The 19,217-nt window shown below is 39.2% G+C and overlaps 1 protein-coding gene across 5 annotated transcripts in view; it reads right to left on the minus strand.

Annotated features, from left to right (window-relative positions):
* Positions 1-19,217, minus strand: part of GARRE1 (granule associated Rac and RHOG effector 1) — a 77,126-nt gene that overhangs the window by 49,805 nt on the left and 8,104 nt on the right. For 2 of the 5 annotated variants that reach the window (XM_072781624.1, XM_072781630.1), the window contains exon 2: positions 8,427-8,481. The exons of 2 other annotated variants lie outside the window; for them this stretch is intronic. The gene's annotated coding sequence lies outside the window, so the exon portion shown is untranslated. Of the gene's footprint in view, positions 1-8,426; positions 8,482-17,520; positions 17,649-19,217 lie in introns of those variants that run through there. One more of the 5 variants, XM_072781640.1, reaches the window with a different exon arrangement.

A 19,217-nucleotide genomic window follows, 5' to 3' on the forward strand; every position in this document is an offset into this window, starting at 1 on the left:
TAAACCTTGAGCGTAGGACAGGTTTTGACAAGCCCAAAAGGGATATGTGGGGCTCACCAGGTCAAGGGACCACCACCACAACAAGGCCTGGAAGCAGCATGGCTTGGGGTCTACTCAGGATTCCCAGATGGGCCAAAGTGCAGTGCACAGACAGAGCCTGGAGTAGTGAGTGGCTGAAGAGAGGTCTGTAGACAGGATTCTTCTCACCCTACCCAGCTCCCCTCTGGATGTTCAAAGAGAAGCTTGGCAGGGTGTGCTAGGTCTTACCCCCTGGGGTAGCTCCTATAGAACCCCTGGCTCTGGATTGGTTCCAATAGCAACATCTGGATATCTCTGGCTTTAGTTTCTGATACCTTCAACAGTGGAGTAGTGGGATTCTTCTCACATAGCTAACATCGGGGTTCACATTTGTCTGAACTATTTGTTCTCCCAAACATAACAAGAGTTCTATTTTACTGAGTGTTATATTTGTTCTAAATTAAACTTCAAACCACATGATCACTAAATATAGTTTGGCCTACTTATTGATAACTAGGTTTTCTTTCTTTCCATTATCTACCACCAACAAAAAAAAGTAGGTAAGCTGAACTTCATCAAAATTAAAAATGTTTTGGGGTGTCAGGGTGGCTCAGTTAGTTTGGCATCTGCCTTTGGCTCAGGTCAGATCTCATGGTCATGGGATTGAGCCCCACGCAGGTTCCATACTCAGCAGGAGTCTGCCTGAGATTCTCTTCTTCTCTCTCTATCCCTGCCCCTTGCACTCTCTCTCCCTCATAAATAAATAAATAAATAAATAAATAAATAAACAAACAAATAAATAAATAAATATTTTGAAAAAGAACCTAATTAAAAGAGGGCAAAGGGGGATCCCTGGGTGGCGCAGCGGTTTGGCACCTGCCTTTGGCCCAGGGCGCGATCCTGGAGACCCGGGATCAAATCCCACATCGGGCTCCCGGAGCATGGAGCCTGTTTCTCCCTCTGCCTATGTCTCTGCCTCTCTCTCTCTCTCTCTGTTACTATCATAAATAAATAAAAATTTAAAAAAAAAGGGATCCCTGGGTGGCGCAGTGGTTTGGCGCCTGCCTTTGGCCCAGGGCGCGATCCTGGAGACCCGGGATCGAATCCCACGTCAGGCTCCCAGTGCATGGAGCCTGCTTCTCCCTCTGCCTGTGTCTCTGCCTCTCTCTCTCTCTCTCTCTCTCTGTATGACTATCATAAAAAAAAAAAAAAAAGAACTATTTAAAAATTAAAAAAAAAAAAAAAGAGGGCAAAGGGGGGCAGCCCCAGTGGCTCAGTGGTTTAGTGCCACCTTTGGCTTAGGGTGTAATCCTGGAGACCCGGGATCGAGTCCCACATTGGGCTCCCTGCATGCATGGAGCCTGCTTCTCCCTCTGCCTTTGTCTCTGCCTCTCTCTCTCTCTCTATGTGCCACGAATAAATAAATAAAATCTTAAAAAAAAAAAAAAAAAAGAGGGCAAAGGATTTGAATAGACATTTCTCCAAAGATATACAACTGGCCAGTTAGCAAATAAAAAGATGTGCAACATGGATGGTCATCAAGAAAATACAAATCAAAACCACTCCACACATGCTAGGATGGCTACAATAAAAACAAAACAAAACAAAGTGTGGGCAACAAACGTGGAGAAACTGGAACTCTCATACATTGCTGGCAGGAATGTGAAATGATGTAGCCACTGTGAAAAGCAGTTTGGCAGCTGCTCAAAATGTTAAAAGAGAATTGCCATATGATCCCAAAATTCCACTCCTAAGTATATGCCTAAGAAAATTGAAAACATAAGTTGATATAAAAACTTGCACATGACAACTACATAAAATCATAAATGAAAAACTTGTCCATAGTAATATTATGCAAAATAGCCAAAAAGTAAACAACCCAAATGTCTATCAACTGATAAATGGATAAACAAAATATGGTATAGTCATACAATATTATTCAGCCATAAAAAGGAATGAAGTACTGCTTAATGCTATACTGTGCATGAACCTTGAAAATATACAGTAGATGAAAGAAGCCAGACACAGAAGGCCATAAAATGTAAGATTCCACTGACATGAAACATTCAGATAAAGCAAATCCACAAAAACAGATAAAAGCAGATTAATGCTTGCCAGAAGTTGAGAAGAAGGGAATGGGGAATGACTGCTAATTAACACAGAGTTTCTTTGAGGGGTGATAAGGATGTTCTGGAACTAGATGGTGGTGATGCTCATACAGTTTTGTTAATACACTGAAACCCACTGAATTTCACACTTGAAATGATAAAACATTTAAAAAATATTTTATTTATCTAAAAAAAAATATTTTATTTATCTATTTGAGAGAGGGTGTGTGTGCAAGCTGGGGGGAGGGGGGCAGAGGGAGAGCGAGAAGCACACTTTCTGCTGAGCAGGGAGCCAGATGTGGGACTTGACCTCGGGACCCTAGAATCATGACCTGAGCCAAGGGAGACACTTAACCAACTGAGTCACTCAGATGCCCCCAAATGGTAAATTTTATAGCATGTGTATTATGTATCAATGAAAAAAGAGAAATAGGAAAACATATATACTACTGGCTTCCAAAAATACCTACTTAGAATAGATGAACAAAGGCCTAATATGCTACATTTGAAAAATTACCCACTAGTTAGTGGGCAGATCAGCATCATTGTGGGTAGCTATTGACTCACCAGGGTGGCGATGACCTGAATGTTTACTTGGAGGTAATAAAATCAAGCACTGACTTGTGCACTTTCCTATGTTATTCTTCAGTAAAAAATTAAAGGAACAAAGAGTTAACTAGCACAGAATGGAAGGAAGCTTGGGTAGGGAAACTGTCACTCCAAATGGACAGGCACTGGGGGTGGGCCTGGGGGCTAAGAGGGAGCAACACAGACATTACCAAATGGCCAGTCTTACTGCTTTACAATAAACCAGTGGGGCCAAGAATATGTGCACTGCACTACTCTGAAATGTATGTGCTTATATGCCTAACTTGGGGCAAGTGAGTAAGTCTTAAATGAAAAGCTTTCGCAAACTCTAAGATTCAGACCTAATCCAAACTGAAATTTCACTATTAAGAAGAGAGCAACAGGGGATCCCTGGGTGGCTCAGCAGTTTACTGCCTGCCTTTGGCCCAGGGCATGATCCTGGAGTCCCGGGATCGAGTCCCACATTGGGCTCCCTGCATGGAGCCTGCTTCTCCCTCTGCCTGTGTCTCTCATGAATAAATAAAATCTTAAAAAAAGAGAGAAAGAGAGAGAGAGAGAGAGAGTGTAACAGATTCATGAAAATAAAAATCTAAAAGGAAAGGGGGGGCAGGGAGAATGATGTCATAAAAAATGGCAGAGTAAGGACCTCTAAAAATTTTCTTCTCTATAAAAACAATAAGACAACTGGTAAAAATGGTCAGAATCAACTTTTTCCAAACTCTGGAAATTAGCAGCTTGCAACAAATTGGGGAATGTTTATTCAAGAAAAACAGCTGCATTTGGGTAAGAACAGTGAGCTTTCCAGCATTTTAATTTGACCTAGTTCCATTCCCAGTTTTCTAGCTCTGCTATAGCCTTACAAACTAACAGCAGTATTTGCAGTGAAAACCAGAAAGCAGGCAGCTACCAGAGGGAGCAGAACTCGGCTAGAACTCCTTCAGTTTCATTCCCAGGGAATTATCATTATTTGACCAGATAGATTCCCTGGAAGATGCTACTTCTCTGTTTGAACTGACATGGAACTCACTTGGAGAAGGGAGAAAATCTGCTTTCCAGAGTTCCTCTGTTGTATCATTTAAAATGCTTAGTTTTCAAGTAAAATTTACAAGACATTCAAAGAAACAAGAAAGTATGGCCCATACACAGGAAAACAAACGATAGAAACAATTCTGGGAGTTGGACTTACTAGACAAAGACTTAAAGTCAGCTATTGTAAAAATATGTTGAAAGAACAAATGGAAACATGTAACATGTAAAGAACCACAGGAAAGTATGATAGTGGTGTCTCAGCTAATACAGAATACTAACAAAAGATAAAAAATTAATTAATTTATTTGTTAGAGAGAGAGAGAGAGAGAGAGAGAGAGAGAATGAGCAGTGGGGAAGGGGTGGAGGGAGAGGGACAAGGGACAAGCAGACTCTCCACTGAGCAGGGAGTCTGATGTGGGACTCAATCCCAGGACCCTGAAATCATGACCTGAGTGGAAGGCAGATGCTTAACCAACTGAGCCACTCACGTGCCCTAAGAATTTTATTTAAAAATATAGAACCAAAGAGAAATTCTGGACTTGAAAAATATAACTGATATAAAAAATACACTAAGTGGTCAACAGCAGATTTGAGCAGGAGTGAGCAAACCTGAATGTAAATTGAGATCATTCAGTGTGAGGAGCACAAAGAATGAAGAAAAAAGAAAAGAGCCTCAGAGACCTGGGCGACATAATCAGGCATAAAATGGGATTCCCATAAGGAGGAGAAAAAGGCACAGAAGAATATGTGAAGAAATAATGGTCAAGAACTTCTCCTATTTGATTAAAAATATGAATCTATACAACCATGAAGCTCAACAAAACTCCAAGTAGGATAAACTCAAATTATAATCAAATTGCCTAAAGCCAAAGACAGAGAATCTTGATACCAGCAGGAAAGCAATTTATCACGTACAGCTGACCTCATTATTTATAGCAGTTATGTTATAGAAGGTCACCACACAAACTATAATTCACAAATAACGAGTCAGTATTCTTAGAAGACATACAGAGTTAAATCCCTATGAGCTTCTGGTCATAACACTTCCATCAAGCAATCAATACATAACCTTGTTTTATGTATGTTTCTCTTCAAAAATATCTTATTTAATATATATTGCTAATTCATTAACATTGAACTCACAGCCAACAGCACCATACCTCACGCCTGAATGAAGCTTATCTAACAAACACATTTTCTTGTGGACTGGCTTACTGGCTAAACTTTATTTGTAACACAAATTCAATACTTGTAAAGCTCTTGTGGTCATTTTTGGACATGCGCAGAGTGGTAAAAATTTTTGAAGTGCCCAATGTCCATGCCCCTAGCTCAGGTCAAACAAAGTGATGCTCTGTCTTCTTATTTCAACTCTCAGATTATAAATACAGTGTCCTTTCCACAGTTTATCTAGTGTCACTTTTTTTGTTTTGTTTTTGGTTTTTTTGCTTTTTGTTGGCAATTTCACTGTTTAAAACAGCCCCTCAAACCGCTGCGCCACCCAGGGATCCCAAGTGTATAGTTTAAAAAGACAAATTGATGCTTTAGGAGAATAATTACAACTGGTGAATCATTTGCTCCTTTTTCTTCCCTTTAGGAATGTATTATTTTAATTTATTTTTTAATTCAAGTATAATTAACATACAGTGTTATAGTAGTTTCAGATTAAGGACCATATTTTTTTTAATAAAAATAATTTTTCTAAAAGGTAAACAAGTTGGGGGATTATGTTGGTCATTAAACTTTTTATTTTAGTGCTATGGTCACAGTGAAATTTTTATACACACGCCAACGGATATTATAACTGCTTAAGGAATCACTTAACAAGCTAAAATATATATTCAAATCTCTTCACTGTTTGGTTTGCATATAGCTGCTTCATCAAAAATAATCACTTCAAACAAAAAGATAAGAACAAGGGTTGGTAAGGATGTGGAGAAACTGGGACCCTCATACACTGCTCAAAGGACTGTAAAATGGGATAGCACTTCAAAAAAACAGTTTGGCAGTTCCTCAAAATGTTAAATATAGTGTTACCAAATGATCTGGCAATTCCACTCCTAGGTACATACTAAAGAGAAATGAAAAAAATAGATGTCCATACAAAAACCTGTACATAAATGTTCATAGCAGCATTATTCTTAGTCAAAAAACACAAACAATACAAATGTCTATCCACTGGTGAACAGACGGTGTACAGCTACTATATATGTATATGTTATATACATGTAAAGGGATGAAGTATTGATACAAACTAAAAGGGATGAACCTTGAAAACATTGTGCTAAGAAGCCAGACACAGGAAGTCACATATTTTATGATTCCAGTGATATAGAATTTCTAGAACATGCAAATCCAGAGACAGAAAGGAGATCTGTAGAATGGGGTGTCACTGCTAACACATACAGGCTTTCTTTTTTGGGGTAATGAGAGAGTTCTGAAGTTAGATACTGGGGATGGCTGCGTACCTCTGAATATACTAAAATACATATGGTATATGAACTGTATCTCAATAAAGCTGCCTTTAAAAAAAAGTTTCATCTTTCATTGCCATTTTCTCCTTATGTAACTTATTTGCCAGCAGAAGGTACATAATAAAGAACAAGTCTCCCAGGGACACCTTTAATGCCACCCTTAGTCTCCTGTTCCCACTTCCTTAGAAATTTGTATTTAAGTGCTGCTAACCAAAATCTAGTAATGTCAGTGCCAAAAAGGCCCCTTCAATTCACAGATGAGGGGGATGGTCCCAGGACACTGAATGCCCAGCTCTAGACCACAGAGTGCCAGGGTCAGACCTGGGCATCTCGACTCCCAGAACTCCAAACACACACGTAAATGTTCTGCGCTCAACTACTCAGACTGGCAGATAGGTTAAGTGATGTTGCTGCAACAAATCCTGAATCAAGTGGCCTAACCTAACAGACTTCTCTCTCTTTTGCATGCAGTTCAGTGTGGGTCTGGCAGCCTGTCTTCAACTTGTTATGACATGACTGGAACTTGTTTCCCAGTCACCTGAGTACAAAACAAGAAACTCATACCTACTCTTGACTGCTTCCGGCTGGATGCGACACACATCACTTCACCTCATGACCCTTTGACCAGAATTAGTCACATGGTACCAATGCAACTCCAAGAGAGGCTGGGAAATGTAGGGGCCCTTATGGAATATCGGGTAAGCATTAGTGTCAGCCATTGGTTGACAGCCCAGTCTCGCTGCATGTTGATAGTTCTGATCGGGTAGTGATGGCAATTCTGATTCCACACAAGAGGGCTGTTTGGTAATGCAGTCTGCGCAGTTGCTTTTCACAAGCCAGGAGGTTCTCCCACAGGCTGCTCCAGGACATGGTTGAGTACGCATGCAGAGTTGGGGAGTGGCAGGTAGTGGGGAGGGCAGGGTAATAGATTCTTTTGAAATATTGATGAAAAAACACTCTTGATCAAAGACATACCCAAAACACTGAAGTTTCCATTCAGTTTTGAAATTGAAGCCTCAGATGAAGAACCACCTGCCCTCCATACTCCCCAGGCTTCAGTGAAAACCTGTATGTATCATAAGTGCTTTAACAAGACCACTTAAGTGCCATGGTCAAGTGGGGTTCTTCTCCAGGCAGAGAGAACACACAAACCCCTTAAGAAGATGAAAAATGATTTTTACTTATTCTTAACAGATCTGTTTGTTCCTGTGCTGATCTTTGGTGTAATAAAACTAGATACTGTGTTGAAGTCAAGGAAATATCATGGGATTGAAATACCATTCAAGTTCTATCATTTTCGAATGGGATTTTGCCATGAAATAATACACAGAAAATGTGGTGACATCCATTTAAGGAGTTGTCTTCATGGCAGTGATCATTTCTCCTGACAAAACACTGCTGGAAGCTGGATGATGGATATACGAGATCTATCATATCATTTGCTCTATTGTTGGGTATGACTGAACATATCCATAATAAAAAGTTTAAAATGCACAGAAACATGCACAGAAGCACCTGAATTTATCCCTTTCATTACTTCTTTTTTTAAACATAAAATTCTTCTTAATGCTTAATGTTTTCCTAAAGCTTTCCCCCATATTTATCTGCCTGAAGGGCTAAAATATGTTCAATCCATTTAAGGAAATTTCTGTATTTTCTCAGTAAGAGTTTTCACTGGGAAAATATTCATCATTTATGAATCCATTATTCATATGCATTGCGGAATCAATATATATTGTGAAGACCTCAGAAGTTAGCTGTAGCCAAGACTTGTAAAATTTAAGTACTTTATTCTTTAATGCTTTATGCTTCTTGAGAGTCACAGGAAGCTATAATGCTTCCTGAGAGTCACAAACACATAGCTGAAAAGGACGTTTTAGGACATAAGTCACATTTTTTCAACACCACAGTAGTTTGCTAAAATTCTAAATAGATTAAAACTGAACTCAGACATGATTATGTCATTTAAAACATTCCTTTCTGCAATAGAAATCGTTAGTAATTTCGATTTCACATGGTAACAAAGAACATGCTTGAAACTAGACAAAGATTAAGTATAAAAGGGTTTTCTTATATTCCTAGCTGACAAGATATAAAAAGTGGTTTGGTCAGCCTAAGAATATCTAAAGAGCTTCCCTTTACAGAGTACAGTGGATAAGAGAGTGACCTTGAGGGCCGACTAACTGGGTAGGATCCTGGCTCTGTCACTTACCAGCTACGTGACCTTGGGCAAGTTCTTTAACCTCTCTGTGCCTCAGTTTCATTGTCTGTAAAATAGGGATAATAACAGTAACTACTGTTATTGAGTTCATTGAGTTTATACACATAAAGTAGGTAGAATAATATCTGCCACATACTGAGCAGTGAATGTTTGATGATCTTGTTATTATCATTCCCACACAGTAAGTGAAAGTAAGCAAGCCTTGTTAGCTCTGCTTGTCTGGAAAAAAAGTATAGGCACAGGTCCTGCAGAGTCAGCCAATTCCTGAACTGAGTAGAAATCTATGTATTCTAGGTAGGAGGCATCACTTGTTTCAGTGATGTGATAGCTATGATTTGTGAACACAGAGAACAATTTTAAATCCATTTCAGTCATTAAGCCAGCAGAGAAAATGGGAATGAAAAGCAGTCCTGTTGTCCGTAATAGTATGGCACAAAGTAGCTTCATTTCAAGATGACAGGCTAAATAAATAGGCGCATATACTTACCTTCCCACTGGCCCCAAATCCTAATGACAGAACACTAAAGACATTCACAAGGGAATCACAACAAAACAGTAACGAGAAGGGCTGAGGGATATAGTCTCTTTAAATGCTGCTTACTAAAAAAAAAAAAAAAAAAAAAAAAAAAAAAAAAAATGCTGCTTACTTTCTAGAAGACGAAGAGAAAGCAGAGGGAACGTATGACACGACAGACCACAGCAGAGCTGGACATTTCCCAGGACATGCAGAGCCAAAGGCAGGCAGAGAGGCAGAGCCCTTTTTCCTGGAGGAGCTGGATAAACGCCCAGCTTTGAGTCAGCAGGTACAGAAATCAGGAATGGGGGAGATAGGTTCATCAACCTGATCTCCTCCACACTTCTCACTCCTGGTAACTCACTCAGCCAACTCCTACCAGGCAAAGGGACTGCTGGAAAAACAAGAACCTCTTCTCAATTATCTGTATTATCAACCCACTTCTTCACTGATAAGGATCACCAGACAGCCAGGAAAAACCCCAAAGGGCAATAAAGGACAACTAAGATGAAAAGCAGATCAGACTCCAAAAGAAACATATATTTCGGGTCCTTGAAAAAAAATTTGAACTGGTATCCTCAGAGAGATATAAGATAATACATCCTTAAAACAAAAGCAAGCAAACCATAAAGGAAGCAGAAATCAAGAAAGAATTCTTGGAAATAAGAAATATGATTGCTAAGTTAAAAAAGAAGGAAAAAATAGAATAAGAATGGAGTAGGGTGCACACATTTGCTTATATGTTTTTTTTTTAATTTTTATTTATTTATGATAGTCACAGAGAGAGAGAGAGAGAGGCAGAGACACAGGCAGAGGGAGAAGCAGGCTCCATGCACTGGGAACCCGACGTGGGATTCGATCCTGGGTCTCCGGGATCGCGGCCTGGGCCAAAGGCAGGCGCCAAACCGCTGCGCCACCCAGGGATCCCAGCTTATATGTTTTAAAATAAGCAATGGAAGAATAAATCAAGCATCAATAGAAATGTTACCTATGTGCTATCGAAAAGAACAAAAGCCTGGAAGGAAACTATAATTCTCTCAATCTACCTTGCTTTCTAGTTTTGTCTTTAGAACCAAGTAAAATATCGGATACAATTAAAAAACAAAAGTAAAGCAAAAAGAAAACAATCCCTTAAAAAAAAAAAAAAACCCTAAACTATTTATCAAACTGGCATATAATCACACAGAAAAGGATTATTTGAAGTTTGAAGTTTTGGGTTTTTTTTTTTTTGTCTCTTATTTGAAGTTTAAACTGTTTTTACTGTACCTCTCTGGTGTTACTGTTGATAAAGGAGAACAGACACAAATATAAAATCAAAGAAATAAAAATCCTTTAACCATTCATTTGAATTTGAAATATTAGTCTGAAATCATGATTTACCTTATTTCTTTGTACTTATTTACTTTACTGAGAAGACCTAGAAGGAATCACAGCCCAGTTGTAATGAATGCCCCTAATACTATTTTCCATCAAAAATCAGACCTCTTTTTAGAAATGGCTGATTCAGAAACAAAAAAGATAAGCCAGGAATTTTTATCAAGCCAGAAAGCAAGGGGATCCTAATCTGGCTGGTGTCAAAAGAACTCTGAGTCAACCTGAAGAATAAGTTGTATTAATGACCAATGAGACAATGTAAACATACAAAAAACATAAACAAAAACAAAAAAGAACAGGGGATCCCTGGGTGGCTCAGCAGTTTAGTGCCTGCCTTCGTTCAGACCAGGGCGTGATCCTGGAGTCCCGGGATCGAGTCCCACATCAGGCTCCCTGCATGGAGCCTGCTTCTCCCTCTGCCTGTGTCTCTGCCTCTCTCTGTCTCTGTCTCTCTCTCTCTCTCTCTGCTTCTCATGAATAAATAAATAAAATCTAAAAACAAAAAAAAAAAAACAACAAAAAACCACCACCCAAAAACAAAACAATCCGCAAAAAAAGTAAAAATAAAAAATAAAAACAAAAAAAACCTCCCTTGAAGCGAAATTCATTAAATATATAAAAATATAATAACAAGTTTGGGTGGCTCAGTTGGTTAAGCATCCAACTCTTGGTTTCAGCTCAGGTCCTGATCTCATAGGTTGTGGGATGGAGATCTACATCAGGCTCCACACTGGGTGAGAGTCCGCTTGGATATTCTCTTCTTCTGCTCCTTCCCCTACTTGTACTCTCTCTTTTTCTCTCTCAAATAAATAAATAAAATCTTTTTAAAAATTAATGAGTTTGGACTTGGCAATAGTTTTCTGGATAAAACACCAAAGCACAGACAATGAAAGAAAAAACAGACAAACTGGACTTCAGTTCAAAAGTTTTAAAACTTTTGTTCATCAAAGGACACTATCAATAGAGTAAAAAGGCAATGCACACAATGGGAGAAGATACGTGTAATTGTACCTCTGAAAAGGGATTAATATCCAGAATATATAAAGAACTATATACAACTCAAAAACAAAAAAACAAACAATCCATTTTTTTCAAACAATCCAATTTTAAAGTGGGCAAAGGACTTGAATAGATATTTTTCTGAAGAAATAGACAAATGGGGATGCCTGAGTGGCTCAGCAGTTGAGCGTCTGCCTTCAGCTCAGGGTGTAAACCCGGGATCCAGAATCGAGTCCCACATCGGGCTCCTTGCAGGGAGCCTGCTTTTCCTCTGCCCCCCCTCTCTCTGTGTCTCTCATGAATAAATAAATAAAATCTTTAAAAAAGAAAGAAAGAAAGAAATAGACAAATGGCCAATAAATACATGGAAAGATGCTCAACATCACTGATCATCACAGAACTGCATATCAAACCCACAATGAGATACCATTATAAATCCATTAGGATGGCTATTATAAAAAGAAAAAAAAATACAGAAAATAACATGTTGGCAAGAATGTGGAAAAACTGGAACTCTGGGCATCACTGGTGGGAATATAAAATGGTACTGTCGCTATAGAAAACAGTATGACAGTGCTTCAAAAAATTTAATATATAATTATCATACGATCTAACAATTTTACTTCTCGGTATATACACAAAAGAAGTGAAAGCAAAACTTAAACAGATATTTGTATACTAATGTTCATAGCAGCATTATTCATAATAGCCAGAAGGTAAAAATAAGACAAATTTCCAACCATGGATGAATGGATAAACAAAATGTGGTACAACCACAAAATGGTATATTCTTAAACATAAAAAGAAAAGACATTCTGATACATGGTTCAACATGGTGGCAATACCTGTGGACTTAAGAAGGCAGAGATCATGGTCTCTACTTCCAAAGTCACAGCTAGGTAATCGAGCACCCTGCTTGTCAAGCTCAGGTGGAGAGTGAAGACTATAGGTGGGTGGAGAGCTGGCTATTTCTCCGGGGGAGCCTCTCCTTTATCTTTTACATCTGTTTATAGAAACTTTCACTACCTGCATGCACGCACGTGCACACACATACCTCATTTCTCTAGTCAAATATACTCACCTGTTCTTTCAGTTTTGGGTTTTGCAACTTAATTTACCTTGCCAAAATTAATGACCAAAAGAAGATGAACTTTTCAAAAATGATATACAAATGGCCAATAAGTACACGAAAAGATGCTCTACATCATTAGCTATCAGGGAAGTGCAAGTTAAAACCACAAGATCCCACTTCACAACCACTGGGATGGCTTTAATAAAAAAGACAATACCAAATGCTGGGGATGATATGGAGAAACTGCCTATGGGAATGTAAAAGGATGTAGAGACTCGGGAAAAGTCAGCAGAACAATAGAATTACCATATAACCAAGCAATTCCACACCTATGTATGTGAAAGAAACGTAAGACATGTCTACAAAAGACCTGTATATGAGGTTTACTATTCATAATTGTAAGAAAGTGTAAACAACTTAAATGTCTACCAGCTGATGAATGAATAAACAAGATGCGGTAGAGCCATGCAATGGAATATTATTCAGCCATAAAAAAGGAAGGAAGCACCAGTCCCTGCTATAACATGCATGAGCCTTGAAAACACTGTGCTGCATGAAAGAAGCCAGACACAAAAGGCCACATACTAAATATGATTCCATTAATATTAATCATCCAGGATAGAAAAATCCACTGAAATCGAAACTAGATTGTTACCTAGGGCAGGGGTGGCTGAGAAGAATGGGGAATGACTGCTAACAGGTTCAGGGTTTCTTTCTGGAGTGAGAAAAATGTTCTAAAATTGATTGTGGTGTTGTCTGTAGGATTCTGAATACACTATAAATCACTGAATCATATACTTTACATGGGTGAATTGTATGATATATGAGTTATATCTCAATAAAGCTGTTCAAAAAATATAAAGATGAACTACTCCATAAACAATTCCCTCTTCAGGAAAAAAAAAAATTTTTTTTTCTCCCTCCAGTCTGCAACAATGTAAATCTAAATCTACCCTTGATAATATGGAGACGTCACAGGAAATTCTTTAGGGAGATTAGTGAAGTTATTGTCTGTGAAGTTCAAAGCCCAACCGTTTCCATGTTTTTTGTCAGTTCAGAATGACACAAGCCATATTTAGAAATACACTCCAGAAAAATGCTTTGAAGAATTTTATTCTCAACATTCATGAATGTAAAATATCTATCCAGGCAAGAGAAAATGTCTGAAAGATTTAGTTCTTTGTTCTCTTAGCCCTAGGACTCTACTTTTTGGCTCCCCTTATATGTTATCAAACTAAAAAGAGAGTGGGGGCAATTCTGTAAGGGAAGATGCTTGTCCTCCTAGCTCTACTCCTGCCCCTCTGGCCATTCTCAGTTGCCTCTGTGAACCACCCTTCCTCTGACCTGAAGCACTATGGTTAGCCAGAGCTCTATGCTGTGCTTTGTCTGTTTCTATGATCAACATGTTCTCCCTAGGAGGATCCCTAAATCCATCTCTAGCCCAGATCTTTCTTCTGTGCTACACATCCCAAATATTCAACTGCCTACTGGACAGGTCCCTGAGTCAAGGGTCCATCACCAACCTTCCCGAGGTTCCTTTCCCATGTTGGTGACTGGGAGAATGACCAACCCTTGATCCACCTGTACCATCCACCTGTACACCAGAAGACTGGTAGTTATCCTCTACTCCTCACCCTCCTTTACAGCCACTTAATCATTCAGGAACCCTCCTGCTCCCTTGATATCTCTCAAGTCTTTTTCCTTCTCTCTATGTTCACTGCCAATCCAAAGTTCAGACCTTCTTTCCTCTTGAATTACAGAGGAGCCTACTGAGTAACCTCCCAAACTCCTGGACTGCTCCCTTCTGGTTGCTGTGTGATTGTTCTAGAGCCAATCTAATCATCTACTCTCCTGTTTAACATCTGTGTGGCTCTCCACTACCCTTCCCAACTGTCTTCCTCCACCCCTGTGCCCACCACTGCCCAGTTTTTGCTGTGGCCATCTTCCCACTCATTGTCTACATGCTCAGTTCCCTCTGCCTGGAAAGCTCTCCTGGTTTATTCTCACTCCTCCTGGAATCTAACCTAGATCACCTCCTCTGGGAAGCCACCATGGCAAAAAGTGAGCTAGAAGACCCTCTGTGTGCTGCTGTAACACTCTGTTTTTAGCCCCGTCTTCACATTCTCTTTTGCTGTATTGTAACAAGCGAATCACACCACTAGTTTCCATGCTTTCCTGCCACATCCAACCCACGGGATCACTGAGGCCCATTCAAGATAGTCCAGAGTGCTAAGCACACTGTAAACATTCAACAGGTATTTGTTGAATGACTTCATCCTTAGTATTTGTTGAATGGTGTTTTTTTTACAGCATTCAGGCAGTCGGTTGCCATCCACAGAAGCCATCCACAGAAGCAGTAGTTAAGTGTTAGAAATAAGCCTCTATTTAAAAAAAAAAAAAAAAAAAAGCTACAGATGACATGCTATGTTAATGCAAGTACTCCTCAATAAAACAGACTATTCATTAAGGGCCGACAACCTGTCAAGCATTAAACTAAACTTTAGATACATAAGCTTAGTTAATCCTTGCTAGAACCCTAAAATAAATAGCTGACATTAACCAAATGGGTACTTGGTGCCAGGCTCTGTGCTATGCATTTCACGTGTATTATCTAATTTAATTCTCACAATGACCCTGTGAGGTAGGTAAATCTTCTAAAGCAGTTAAGGGAGTTTTTCAAGTTCTTGCCACATGGCTAAGGTAGTAGTCACCAAATGAACTGGGTTTGGGCCCTGGTAATCTGCTGCCAGAGGCTGGGCTCTCCACTGTGCTAATCCACCTCTGTCAAATATCTAGACCTTGGCATTCTGCTTATCACTCTTAGAGAGGAGATGGCTTAAAGCTGTAGTCTTCTTGGAACTGACAGGAAGTTAAGCTGAAGTAACGAAAAGTAAAGTGATCTCTCTTTAGGAGATCATACCTGTATCTATTACTGATGACACCCAAATTCAACTCTTTGGTCAAGACCTCTCCCTCCCAGGACTAGACTCATGAAACATCTCCTCAGGTCCTTCAAACTTTATCTAGTCACCCTTCCATTTTCTGCTCCTTCTACTGTACTTACTGTTGTGGCTAAAGGCACCCAGAGCCTAAACCTAAAATGACCCAGAGGCCCTGGTCTTGTTTCTTTGGCTTTCTATCCTTTAATTCTGCTCACCTGGTCTACAGCAACTGCTCCATGAATGTGAGCTACTGTTACACTCTAGATGCCTCTCATTTTCTCCTTTATACCCCCAGTGTTCAGCTTCCCAGGAACTAGCCTTCCGGAGCAAGCAAGATCAAGACTGAGAGAGAATGGAAAAAAAAAAAAAAAAGACTGAGAGAGAATGGTTTCTATGAGGACCAGAAGCCAGGCTGTCAGATGCTCAGGCCCTAGCTGTTTCGATGGAAGCACACAGAAGGGAAGATACACCTCAAAGCTGGCTGATAGACAATAGCAAAATCTAAGTGGCAAACCAAAAATGTATGAGACTGTCAAATACTGGAATAGAAACTAACAAATGGCTCCAATTCCAAGGACCCAGACATTCTTTTTTATCCCATTTTACAAAATTAGAAGAAGTCAGCTTTCAATCCTTTAACACAATGGTTCTCAACAGGTGGAGAAGAGGATGTTTCACACACACATACATAAACATTCGACTCAGGGGACATATGACAATGTCTGGTAACACATTTTGGTTGTCACAACTGCTAACTATCCTACGATGCACAGGACAGCTCCTTTGTTCATACAAAGGCAAAGAATTGTCCAACCCAAGATGTCAGTAGTGCCACTATTGAGAAACTCTGCTCAACAAATGCTTTGACCGTCCTCCATATCCAAGTAACCTACTGTATAAAGAGTTACTTCTTTCTGAGAAGATAATACAAACTTCTCCCATAAACGAAGCTACCAAAAGTCCACAACACAACAAGAGTTACCATGGGAAAAGAAGTGAGTAAATGCTAAATAGTGATTTAGAAGACAAATGCCATGACTTCAGAGGAAGGAGAGCACCACAAAGGCTGATGCCCTCTTCAAAGATCTCAGAGAGGAGATCCCTGGGTGGCTCAGCGGTTGAGCCCCTGCCTTCATGAAGCTCAGGGTGTGATTCTGGAGACCTGGGATCGAGTCCCATGTCGGGCTCCCTGCATGGAGTCTGCTTCTCCCTCTGCCTGTGTCTCTGCCTCTGTGTGTGTGTGTCTCTCATGAATAAATAAATAAAATCTTAAAAAACAAACAAACACACACACAAAAAAACCCCCACAAAGATCTCAGGGAACAGACTGGTCCTTCAGTCCACTCCAAGACTGCCAGCCAAGGCTCCCACCTAGGGAGGACCAGAGTCCACCTTTCCAGCCTTACTTAGAACAGGTCCCTTCAAACCACCCTTTGCTTCTACCAAGCCATTCACCCATGACAGCAGCTGGGCCTCCAGGCTACAATGTCCCACTCCTACTATTACAATGGAAAAAACTTCTCACCTACTTCACAAAAAACGCTGCCCTCCAACTGAGCACCCCACCCCATGAAGGGTGCAGAGGACATGTCATCATCTCAATCCAATCACAAAATCATGTTCCAATGATTCCTACAGGAAGGACATAGTGAAAAGACTAAGGTGGAAAATGTTTTAAATGGCTCAGGCCTTGTTCTCTGCCACCTAAAATCAGTGCTTAGCAGCAGCCAGCCAGGAGCTGCCTCATTTCCTGTAGTTGCTCGGTAAAAATAGGAAGTGGGGGAGGAAGTTCACAAAGCAGAAACAAAAGTAATCACTGCCTAGCTTCCTGAACACAAATCACTGAGCAGGGAGGGTATCATTAAAACATCAAAATGGAAAGGCAGACATGGAAAGCCAAAGCCAGAGGAAAGGAAGTGACAGTTCTGGGTCCACCAAGCCCAGATTATTTCTGTGCCCAGAGACTGTCCCAAAGAAAAATATGTGCAAAACTGAACACTAGCCTATTATACAGCCAAGGAATTAATACTAAGCACGTTAATTTAAAGAATCACGCAAAAACTCCAGAAACATTAAAGTTCTGAGTAAAAAATCTCAGTGAAAAGTTTTAAGAAGGCCAAGATTATTATTATTAGTTCAAGAAATGATTACTAAAACTGCTATTAATATAAAACAAAAACTTACCAAGTAAACTGATCAGCTGATGAAATCTGAAACCCATTTATCCTAAATTGAGCCCTGAAAATTCAAGTACATAGGAAAAAAAAACAACCCTACCAAATAAGAACTCTGATCAACATTTGAATCTACCAAAATTAAAATGAAGATATTTTTTATACCCATCCTCCAGCAACATGGTCAACCCCGCCAAGTGGTCCTGAATGCTCTGAATGTTAGAGGCACACAGGATGCAGAGAAGGGGAATCAGGACCTGCTGTCAAGGAGCTTCTGGTCTAATGGGGGAACAAACTGCCCCCACATGATGACATCTGACCTCTTGTCTTGACACTTGGTCGGTAACATTCATCACCACAAAACAGGACATCCCTCTATAATAACAAAGCAAGATATCATTAATAGATCTAAAAAGCTTTTTTATTTAGTAATCTACAAACAAGTGATAATTTAGGCAGAAGAAAAAAATTTTCTAACCATGAGGTCAACAGAGTTGAAATTTAATTTCAAAGTAACACAGGTTAAAAAAAAAGGCATAAACAGTCGTACAGATGATGGGCAATTTTGTTTAAATTGAGGGTATTTTGGGGGTGGAGAAAGAGGAAGATCAAAGGGTAGTTTATTTTCTAAACAGCACATAAATAAGTAGAAAAGTAAATGAAATGGATGGTAACCACCATATATTCAGTTTCATACCAAGAAAAATGGTGAACATTTAGTGGGGAGAGGGGGGGAATCTATTACTGGTCCTGCTGAGGGCAGATCTAGCTATCTGTTAATAACCCATGGTGTTCTAAGACTTGTGTTTAATCTTATCAAACCAAAAGAGTAACTCAAAACCTGTTGCCTTTAAAACAAAATAAGTATTAGAACTTCTGAAATAATTTTATTAGAGGAACACTCTGAGCCAAAAAAACTATTAAAACAGAAATCTTCAAAAGGAAAAGCAGGGGGCAGTTGTCAAAGCTTCGCCAAGAAAAGGTTTATGTACAAATAACCACAAATCTCCAAAGGATAAAGTTGGCTCTGAAATTTCTGAAAAAGTTTGCTCAGCTAAAACCAGGTTTTTATTGATAAGCTAAAATTTTTGCATCCAATACAACAGAGCACGAAGAAAACATTCACAACTGCAAATTGTGCCACTGATGGAAATTTGGGTATAAATCAAGGAGTATGACTTAAAGTAAATCTTTTTTTTTTTTTTAACTGTAGTTGACTGAAGAAAATAATTTTTTTAAAGTTACAAGCATTGATGTAATTTTTTTCAAACCCAAATGGTTAAAGCATTCCAAAAAATCTGACTCTATTAAAAAATGCTAGTTTATTTTTGTTAGTATCTTATGGCACGAAAAGGCCTTGATCCACTCAGCTCTGTTTGAGCCTAGTTTTAAACTTTGTTATCCAAAAAGTTTCCAAACATGAAAGCAAGTTCAACTAATGAAAACTAATGTATCAATTAGAAAGTTATTTAAAAAAACTTAGTAGCACTACTCATTCTTAACCATTTGCACTGTGAACCTGTCCAAAATTAACCTCGACTAGGGAAAACAAATATTTATCAATAAGTTTATATACAAATGGGTACATCAAACTATAATCTAGAAATTATTTCTTACTATGGAGAGGAATCATAAATTTTAGATAAATGCACTTCAGATTCGGGACCATTTCTGAAAATTTAAGGCACCCTTGAAAAATCTGATCAA

Source organism: Canis lupus, chromosome 1 (genome assembly GCF_048164855.1).
Source record: "Canis lupus baileyi chromosome 1, mCanLup2.hap1, whole genome shotgun sequence".
NCBI classification, from domain to species: domain Eukaryota; kingdom Metazoa; phylum Chordata; class Mammalia; order Carnivora; family Canidae; genus Canis; species Canis lupus.